The following is a 9,273-nucleotide window of genomic DNA, read 5'->3' as shown; positions in this document are numbered from 1 at the left end:
GAAAGCAAGGTTCAATCAGGCTGAAACGTTACATGAAGGTAGAATGTATTGAGTTGTAAGAGATCTGAAAGTTTCATGATGATAGCACATTCCTAAGGGGGTCAAACCATGTCCCAAAGGTCACCGGGCCTGGTGTCACTTTAAATAAGTAGTCCAGTTACACCTTTGTGGGCTTATAACTTTTCTTCTGAATGTCCTAGAGAGGTCAGGTTTGTTTTTGGGTACTCCAATCAACAGCCCCTATTACCCCAAAAAGGAATGGATACATTAGCACTTATGGTTTTTAAATTGCACCCAGAATTATGTTGCATTCAGCACAATTTCACATCATTCTGGGTCCATTTGTGTGAAAACAAGGTCCAATCAGGCTGAAACGCTACAGGAAGATAGAATCTATTGAGTTGTAGGTGATCTGAACATTTCATGATGATAGCACATTCCTAAGGGGGTCAAACCATGTCCCAAAGGTCACCGGGCCTGGTGTCACTTTAAAGAAGTAGTCCTGTTACACCTTTGTGGGCTTATAACTTTTCTTCTAAATGTCCTAGAGAGGTCAAGTTTGTTTTAGAGTACTCCAATTACCAGCCCCTACAACCCCAAAAAGGAATGAGTCATTAGCACTTATGGTTTTTAAATGGCACCCAGAATTATGTCGCACAAACCACAATTTCACATCATTCCGGGTCCATTTCTCAGAAAAAAGCTTCAATCAGGCTGAAACGTCACAGAAAAGTAGAATCTATTGAGTTGTAAATGATTCCTGTGTTTCATGATGATAGCACATTCCTAAGGGGGTCACGTTAGGTCATAAAGGTCACCGGATCACTTGTTCCTTAAAGGCGGTGTTCAAAAAACACATTTGGGGGCTTATAACTTGGCTTCTAAATGTCTCAGAGAGGTCAGGTTTGGTTTAGGGTACTCCATTCAACACCCCATATTACCCCAAAAAGGAATGGAGTCATTAGCTCTTATGGTTTTTAAATGGCACCCAGAATTATGTTGCACAAAGCACAATTTCACATCATTCTGGGTCCTTTTGTGTGAAAACAAGGTTCAATCAGGCTGAAACGTTACAGGAAGGTAGAATCTATTGAGTTGTAAGTGATCTGAAAGTTTCATGATGATAGCACATTCCTAAGGGGGTCAAACCATGTCCCAAAGGTCACGGGGCCTGGTGTCACTTTAAAGTAGTAGTCCAGTTACACCTTTGTGGGCTTATAATTTTTCTTCTGAATGTCCTAGAGAGGTCAGGTTTGTTTTTGGGTACTCCAATCAACAGCCCCTATTACCCCAAAAAGGAATGGAGTCATTAGCACTTATGGTTTTTAAATTGCACCCAGAATTATGTTGCACGAAGCACAATTTCATATCATTCTGGGTCCATTTGTGTGAAAACAAGATCCAATCAGGCTGAAACACTACAGGAAGGTAGAATCTATTGAGTTGTGGGTGATCTGAACGTTTCATGATGATAGAACATTCCTAAGGGGGTCAAACCATGTCCCAAAGATCACCGGGCCTGGTGTCACTTTAAAGAAGTAGTCCTGTTACACGTTTGTGGGCTTATAACTTTTCTTATAAATGTCCTAGAGAGGTCAAGTTTGTTTTAGAGTACTCCAATTACCAGCCCCTAGAACCCCAAAAAGGAATGGAGTCATTAGCACTTATGGTTTTTAAATGGCACCCAGAATTATGTCGCACAAAGCACAATTTCACATCATTCCGAGTCCATTTCTCAGAAAAAAGCTTCAATCAGTCTGAAACGTCACAGAAAAGTAGAATCTATTGAGTTGTAAATGATTCCTGTGTTTCATGATGATAGCACATTCCTAAGGGGGTCAAATAAGGTCATAAAGGTCACCGGATCACTTGTTCCTTAAAGGCGGTATTCCAAACACACATTTGGGGGCTTATAACTTGGCTTCTGAATGTCTCAGAGAGGTCAGGTTTGTTTGAGGGTACTCCAATTAACAGCCCCTACAACCCCAAAAAGGAATGGAGTCATTATCACATATGGTTTTTAAATGGCACCCAGAATTATGTCGCACAAAGCACAATTTCACATCATTCCAGGTCCATTTCTCAGAAAAAAAGCTTGAATCAGGCTGAAACGTCACAGAAAAGTAGAATCTATTGAGTTGTAAATGATTCCTGTGTTTCATGATGATAGCACATTCCTAAGGGGGTCAAATCAGGTCATAAATGTCACCGGATCACTTGTTCCTTAAAGGCGGTATTCCAAACACACATTTGGGGGCTTATAACTTGGCTTCTGAATGTCTCAGAGAGGTCAGGTTTGGTTGAGGGTACTTCAATCAACATCCCCTATTACCCCAAAAAGGAATGGAGTCATTAGCACTTATGGTTTTTAAATGGCACCCAGAATTATGTTGCACGAAGCACAATTTCACATCATTCTGGGTCCATTTAAGTGAAAACAAGATCCAATAAGGCTGAAACGCTACAGGAAGGTAGAATCTATTGAGTTGTAGGTGAGCTGAACATTTTATGATGATAGTACATTCCTAAGGGGGTCAAACCATGTCCCAAAGGTCACCGGGCCTGGTGTCACTTTAAAGAAGTAGTCCAGTTACACATTTGTGGGCTTATAACTTTTCTTCTGAATGTCCTAGAGAGGTCAGGTTTGTTTTAGAGTACTCCAATGAACAGCCCCTATAACCCCAAAAAGGGATGGAGTCATTAGCTCTTATGGTTATTAAATGGCACCCAGAATTATGTCGCACAAAGCACAAATTCACATCATTCCGAGTCCATTTCTCAGAAAAAAGCTTCAATCAGGCTGAAACGTCACAGAAAAGTAGAATCTATTGAGTTGTAAATGATTCCTGTGTTTCATGATGATAGCACATTCCTAAGCGCGTCAAATCAGGTCATAAAGGTCACCGGATCACTTGTTCCTTAAAGGCGGTATTCCAAACACAACTTTGGGGGCTTATAACTTGGCTTCTGAATGTCTCAGAGAGGTCAGGTTTGTTTCAGGGTACTCCAATCAACATCCCCTATTACCCCAAAAAGGAATGGAGTCATTAGCACTTATGGTTTTTAAATGGCACCCAGAATTATGTTGCACGAAGCACAATTTCACATCATTCTGGGTCCATTTGTGTGAAAACAAGGTCCAATCAGGCTGAAACGCTACAGGAAGGTATAATCTATTGAGATGTAGGTGATCTGAACGTTTTATGATGATAGTACATTCCTAAGGGGGTCAAACCATGTCCCAAAGGTCACCGGGCCTGGTGTCACTTTAAAGTAGTCCTGTTACACCTTTGTGGGCTTATAACTTGGCTTCTGATTATCCTAGAGAGGTCAGGTTTGTTTTAGAGTACACCAATTACCAGCCCCTACAACCCCAAAAAGGAATGGAGTCATTAGCACTTATGGTTTTTAAATGGCACCCAGAATTATGTCGCACAAAGCACAATTTCACATCATTCCGGGGCCATTTCTCAGAAAAAAGCTTCAATCAGGCTGAAACGTCACAGAAAAGTAGAATCTATTGAGTTGTAAATGATTCCTGTGTTTCATGATGATAGCACATTCCTAAGGGGGTCATATCAGGTCATAAAGGTCACTGGATCACTTGTTCCTTAAAGGCGGTATTCCAAACACACATTTGGGGGCTTATAACTTGGCTTCTGAATGTTTCAGAGAGGTCAGGTTTGTTTTAGCGTACTCCATTCAACATCCCATATTACCCCAAAAAGGAATGGAGTCATTAGCACTTATGGTTTTTAAATGACACCCAGAATTATGTTGCACAAAGCACAATTTCACATCATTCTGGGTCCATTTGTGTGAAAGCAAGGTTCAATCAGGCTGAAACGTTACATGAAGGTAGAATCTATTGAGTTGTAAGAGATCTGAAAGTTTCATGATGATAGCACATTCCTAAGTGGGTCAAACCATGTCCCAAAGGTCACCGGGCCTGGTGTCACTTTAAATAAGTAGTCCAGTTACACCTTTGTGGGCTTATAACTTTTCTTCTGAATGTCCTAGAGAGGTCAGGTTTGTTTTTGGGTACTCCAATCAACAGCCCCTATTACCCCAAAAAGGAATGGAGTCATTAGCACTTATGGTTTTTAAATTGCACCCAGAATTATGTTACACAAAGCACAATTTCACATCATTCTGGGTCCATTTGTGTGAAAATAAGGTCCAATCAGGCTGAAACACTGCAGGAAGGTAGAATCTATTGAGTTGTAAGTGATCTGAACGTTTCATGATGATAGCACATTCCTAAGGGGGTCAAACCATGTCCCAAAGGTCACCGGGCCTGGTGTCACTTTAAAGAAGTAGTCCAGTTACACCTTTGTGGGCTTATAACTTTTCTTCTGAATGTCCTAGAGAGGTCAAGTTTGTTTTAGAGTACTCCAATTACCAGCCCCTAAAACCCAAAAAAAGGAATGGAGTCATTAGCACTTATGGTTATTAAATGGCACCCAGAATTATGTCGCACAAAGCACAATTTCACATCATTCCGGGTCCATTTCTCAGAAAAAAGCTTCAATCAGGCTGAAACGTTACAGAAAAGTAGAATCTATTGAGTTGTAAATGATTCCTGTGTTTCATGATGATAGCACATTCCTAAGGGCGTCAAATCAGGTCATAAAGGTCACCGGATCACTTGTTCCTTAAAGGCGGTATTCCAAACACACCTTTTGGGGGCTTATAACTTGGCTTCTGAATGTCTCAGAGAGGTCCGGTTTGTTTTAGGGTACTCCAATCCACAGCCCCTATTACCCCAAAAAGGAATGGAGTCATTAGCACTTATGGTTATTAAGTGGCACCCAGAATTATGTTGCACAAAGCACAATTTCACATCATTCTGGGTCCATTTGTGTGAAAACAAGGTTCAGTCAGGCTGAAACGTTACAAGAAGGTAGAATATATTGAGTTGTAAGTCATCTGAAAGTTTCATGATGATGGCACATTCCTAAGGGGGTCAAACCATGTCCCAAAGGTCACCGGGCCTGGTGTCACTTTAAAGAAGTAGTCCAGTTACACATTTGTGGGCTTATAACTTTTCTTTTGAATGTCCTAGAGAGGTCAGGTTTGTTTGAGAGTACTCCAATTAACAGCCCCTATAACCCAAAAAAGGAATGGAGTCATTAGCACTTATGGTTATTAAATGGCACCCAGAATTATGTCGCACAAAGCACAATTCCACATCATTCCGGGTCCATTTTTCAGAAAAAAGCTTCAATCAGGCTGAAACGTCACAGAAAAGTAGAATCTATTGAGTTGTAAATGATTCCTGTGTTTCATGATGATAGCACATTCCTAAGGGCGTCAAATCAGGTCATAAAGGTCACCGGATCACTTGTTCCTTAAAGGCGGGGTTCGAAACACACCTTTGGGGGCTTATAACTTGGCTTCTGAATGTCTCAGAGAGGTCCGGTTTGTTTTAGGGTTACCCCAAAAAGGAATGGAGTCATTAGCACTTATGGTTTTTAAATGGCACCCAGAATTATGTTGCACGAAGCACAATTTATAATAATAATAATAACTAGAACTGCAAGCAGTTATCAACGGGTTCCAAGCCCCCAGCGCCAGTCGCCCACCCGCCCCGCCCTCAACTTCGCCAGTCCTCACGCGGTCCCGCCCCAAAAACACGTTCTCCCGCCGGCGTCCCGTCAGCTCACTTCAACCGGCGCAATGAAAGTAACACTCAGGATACGTCATTAAACCTGATGGGCCTATACACATATCTTTCAGAGGCATGGCTGACTTCTCAACCGTGATTACAATGGAATTCCACTGTTTCCTTATTAAAGAACCTGAAGATTTAATGAGTGAGATTATCAAACAATGATATATACATCAACAGAATATTACAAATAACATAAATACTTGATAATGTCTTTAGATTTAAAAGATTTTCAACAAAAACTACGAGTTTTATTTTGTGACTTACTGACCAAATGTTTTAAAAAATCATGAAAAATACATAAATCATCCTAAAAATACCAAAATATTCTCACATGGCAGTGTTAACATGCGGAATAATATGATGTTGTTTTTAAATAAGTAGACTCAAAGCTTTTTTGAAGAAAAATTGGGAAATATAACTATAAAGGTCACAACAAAAATTCAAATATTCATAAAAAAATAGTGCTACTTTCTAAAATTAGGAGAAAAATCTCAGATCACCATAGGTACATGTGGAATGTTGTAAATGGCTTATATTTACTGTATACCTAAAAAAAACTTTCTAACAAAAATTAATTACGTTGTTGTCCAACTATACAGAAAAACTGGTAAAAAGTTAAAAATTCATTAAAAATCTATGCTTTTGTACAGAAATCTCAAAATATTCCCAGGTTGCCTCTGTGATGTGAGAATTCTTCTTATATTTTTGTTGGGGTCATAAATGTAAAACTGTACTTACAATAAAATAATATTTGCATTAGTGGCTGTAGACAAAAATATGTCCTACAATTAAACACAAGGGGGAGCTCAAATCAATACGACATTTTTTTTCTTTCATAAACCACCTAAGAGTGAACTTTGTGGCAAATTACAAGAAGATTGTGAGAACAGAATTTGCGCTACAATTGCTAGCCTAAAAATGTATTTTCGTAAATATAAAGCGCAAACCTCTTCATGGAGCTGCGGCTTTCGTGACATAAGCTCTAGCCTATCCAGTTAACACAATCTGGAAATCTTAGCCTCTTACATGCAAATTGTGATTTTTAGGAAATTTTTCAAATTTGAAATTTTAAATGATCATAAACCACGCCCACTTTGATCAATCATTACCATATTGATAATGTAGTCTTAAGACTCTATAGTGATGACAACCACTAAGTTTCGTGCAGATCCATTTAGCTGGTTCAGCAATATAATTTCTTCCCAGTTATAGCGCCCCCTATTGTTTAATCAAGGTGAAAACCAGGACATACACTTGAATTGACCTTAGGTATGATTGTTATGAACAGCTTTGAAAAATGTCAAAGTCTTTTGAAGTTACGCTAAAAAAACTTTTTCATTCCCACAAAATGATTTAAAAAAATCATAATAAAAAAAATAAGCAAATTATCCAAAATCCCTTCACATCTTTTGGTCAGCCGCTCCTCCTCTCTTGTCAGGGAAAGTTGTGATGTGATTGAGTTTGACGGCCGGGAGGAGTTAACGAAAGTACGTTGGACTTACTATGCAAATTTCTACTAATTTGCATAAGTTTAAAACATTTTTTAAAATACTCATCTAAATTTGACTGACTCAATGAACACACTGGATGAGATCATTTGTTTTTTTACGAAAGAAATGGGGAGAACCATGCCAAAAATATTTTTGGGGTACCACAGCGCCACCTATTGGACAAAATTCAAAAAAATTTCTGTGATTGTAGATGTCACTATGACTGATATGAATTGTAATTTTCTGTATAGAATATGTATTTTTCATGAGTAAAAGGGCGTAAATTTTTAAAGCCTATAAGCCACGCCCACTTTTTAATCATTTTCAAAATATCGCTTAAGGGTCCGATGATTAACATATATGCCAAGTTCTGTGGAAATCCATCAAGCCGTTTAGCTGAAACAAACTTTTTGACTCTTTAGCGCCCCCTATTGGTGAATCCAAACAAAATGGGGTAGGTAGGGCTTACCGCTCATACTTCATAAGGTTCTAGAGTCTCATCAATTTATCTTGAGAAATGGTCAAGATATCATCAATTACCACATGTGCTAGCTAGCGCACTGATTTTGACATGGTGTCATTAGCCCAATTTTCAATATTTCTGCATTTTTCTTCACCACAACAACTTATCTTAGTCCATAGATCACATGTACGAAGTTTGAAGTTGATTCGACGAAAAATGACGAATAGGTGATTAAAAGTAAGTTTTGCGTTTTTTGCGATCTAGCAAAAAATCTAGTTAGGCGGAAATGGGCGTGGCCAATACAAACTACGTGCAGAATTATCCAAGGATCATGTACATATAAAGTTTTTGACTGTAGGACCTATGGTTTGGGAGCTAGTAGTGGAAACGTGTTGACCTCCGCAATAGCGCCACCTAGGTGACGCGGGGTCCAAATTTTCGAATCTGAGTAGCGGTCAGGATTTTCTATCAGACTGCCATGTCAGATTTTCCCTGGCAATTTCAGGCTCTTGCGCCCATATAGTTTTAGCGGAGAAGAATAATGAATAACTAGAACTGCAAGCAGTTATCAACGGGTTCCAAGCCCCCAGCGCCAGTCGCCCACCCGCCCCGCCCTCAACTTCGCCAGTCCTCACGCGGTCCCGCCCCAAAAACATGTTCTCCCGCCGGCGTCCCGTCAGCTCACCTCAACCGGCGCAATGAAAGTAACACTCAGGATACGTCATTAAAACTGCAAAGCCTATACACATCTTTCAGAGGCATGGCTGACTTCTCAATCGTGATTACAATGGAATTCCACTGTTTCCTTATTAAAGAACGTGAAGATTTAATGAGTGAGATTATCAAACAATAATCTATACATCAACAGAATATTACAAACAACATAAATACTTGATAATGTCTTTAGATTTAATTGATTTTCAACAAAAACAATGAGTTTCATTTTGTGACTTACTGACCAAATGTTTCAAAAAATCATGAAAAATACATAACTCATCATAAAATTACCAAAATATTCTCACATGGCAGTGTTGACATGTGGAATAATATGATGTTGTTTTTAAATCAGTAGACTCAAAGCTTTTTTGAAGAAAAATCAGTAAATATAACTGTAAGGGTCACAGTCAAAATTAAAATATTCATAAAAAAATAGTGCTACTTTCTAAAATTTATAGAAAAATCTCAGATCACCATAGGCACATGTGGAATGTTATAAATGTGTTATATTTACTTTGTACCTAAAAAAAACGTTCTTACAAAAATTAGTTACTTTTTGTCCAACTATACAAAAAACTGGCAAAAAGTAAAAAATTCATTAAAAATCAATGCTTTCGTACAAAAATCTCAAAATATTCCGAGATTGCCTCTGTGATGTGAGAATTCTTTTTATATTTTTGTTGGGGTCATAAATGTAAAATTGTACCTACAATAAAATAATATTTGCGTTAATTGCTGTAGACAAAAATATGTCCTATAATTAAACACAAGGGGGAGCTCAAATCAAGACGACATTTTTTTTGTTTCATAAACCACCTAAGAGTGAACTTTGTGGCAAATGTCAAGAAGATTGTGAAAACAGAATTTGCGCTACAATTGCTAGCCTAAAAATGTATTTTTGTAAATTTAAAGCGCAAACATCTTCGTGG

This window comes from Nothobranchius furzeri, unplaced genomic scaffold (genome assembly GCF_043380555.1).
Source record: "Nothobranchius furzeri strain GRZ-AD unplaced genomic scaffold, NfurGRZ-RIMD1 Scf029, whole genome shotgun sequence".
Lineage (NCBI taxonomy): Eukaryota > Metazoa > Chordata > Actinopteri > Cyprinodontiformes > Nothobranchiidae > Nothobranchius > Nothobranchius furzeri.
This window is presented reverse-complemented; position numbering follows the sequence as displayed.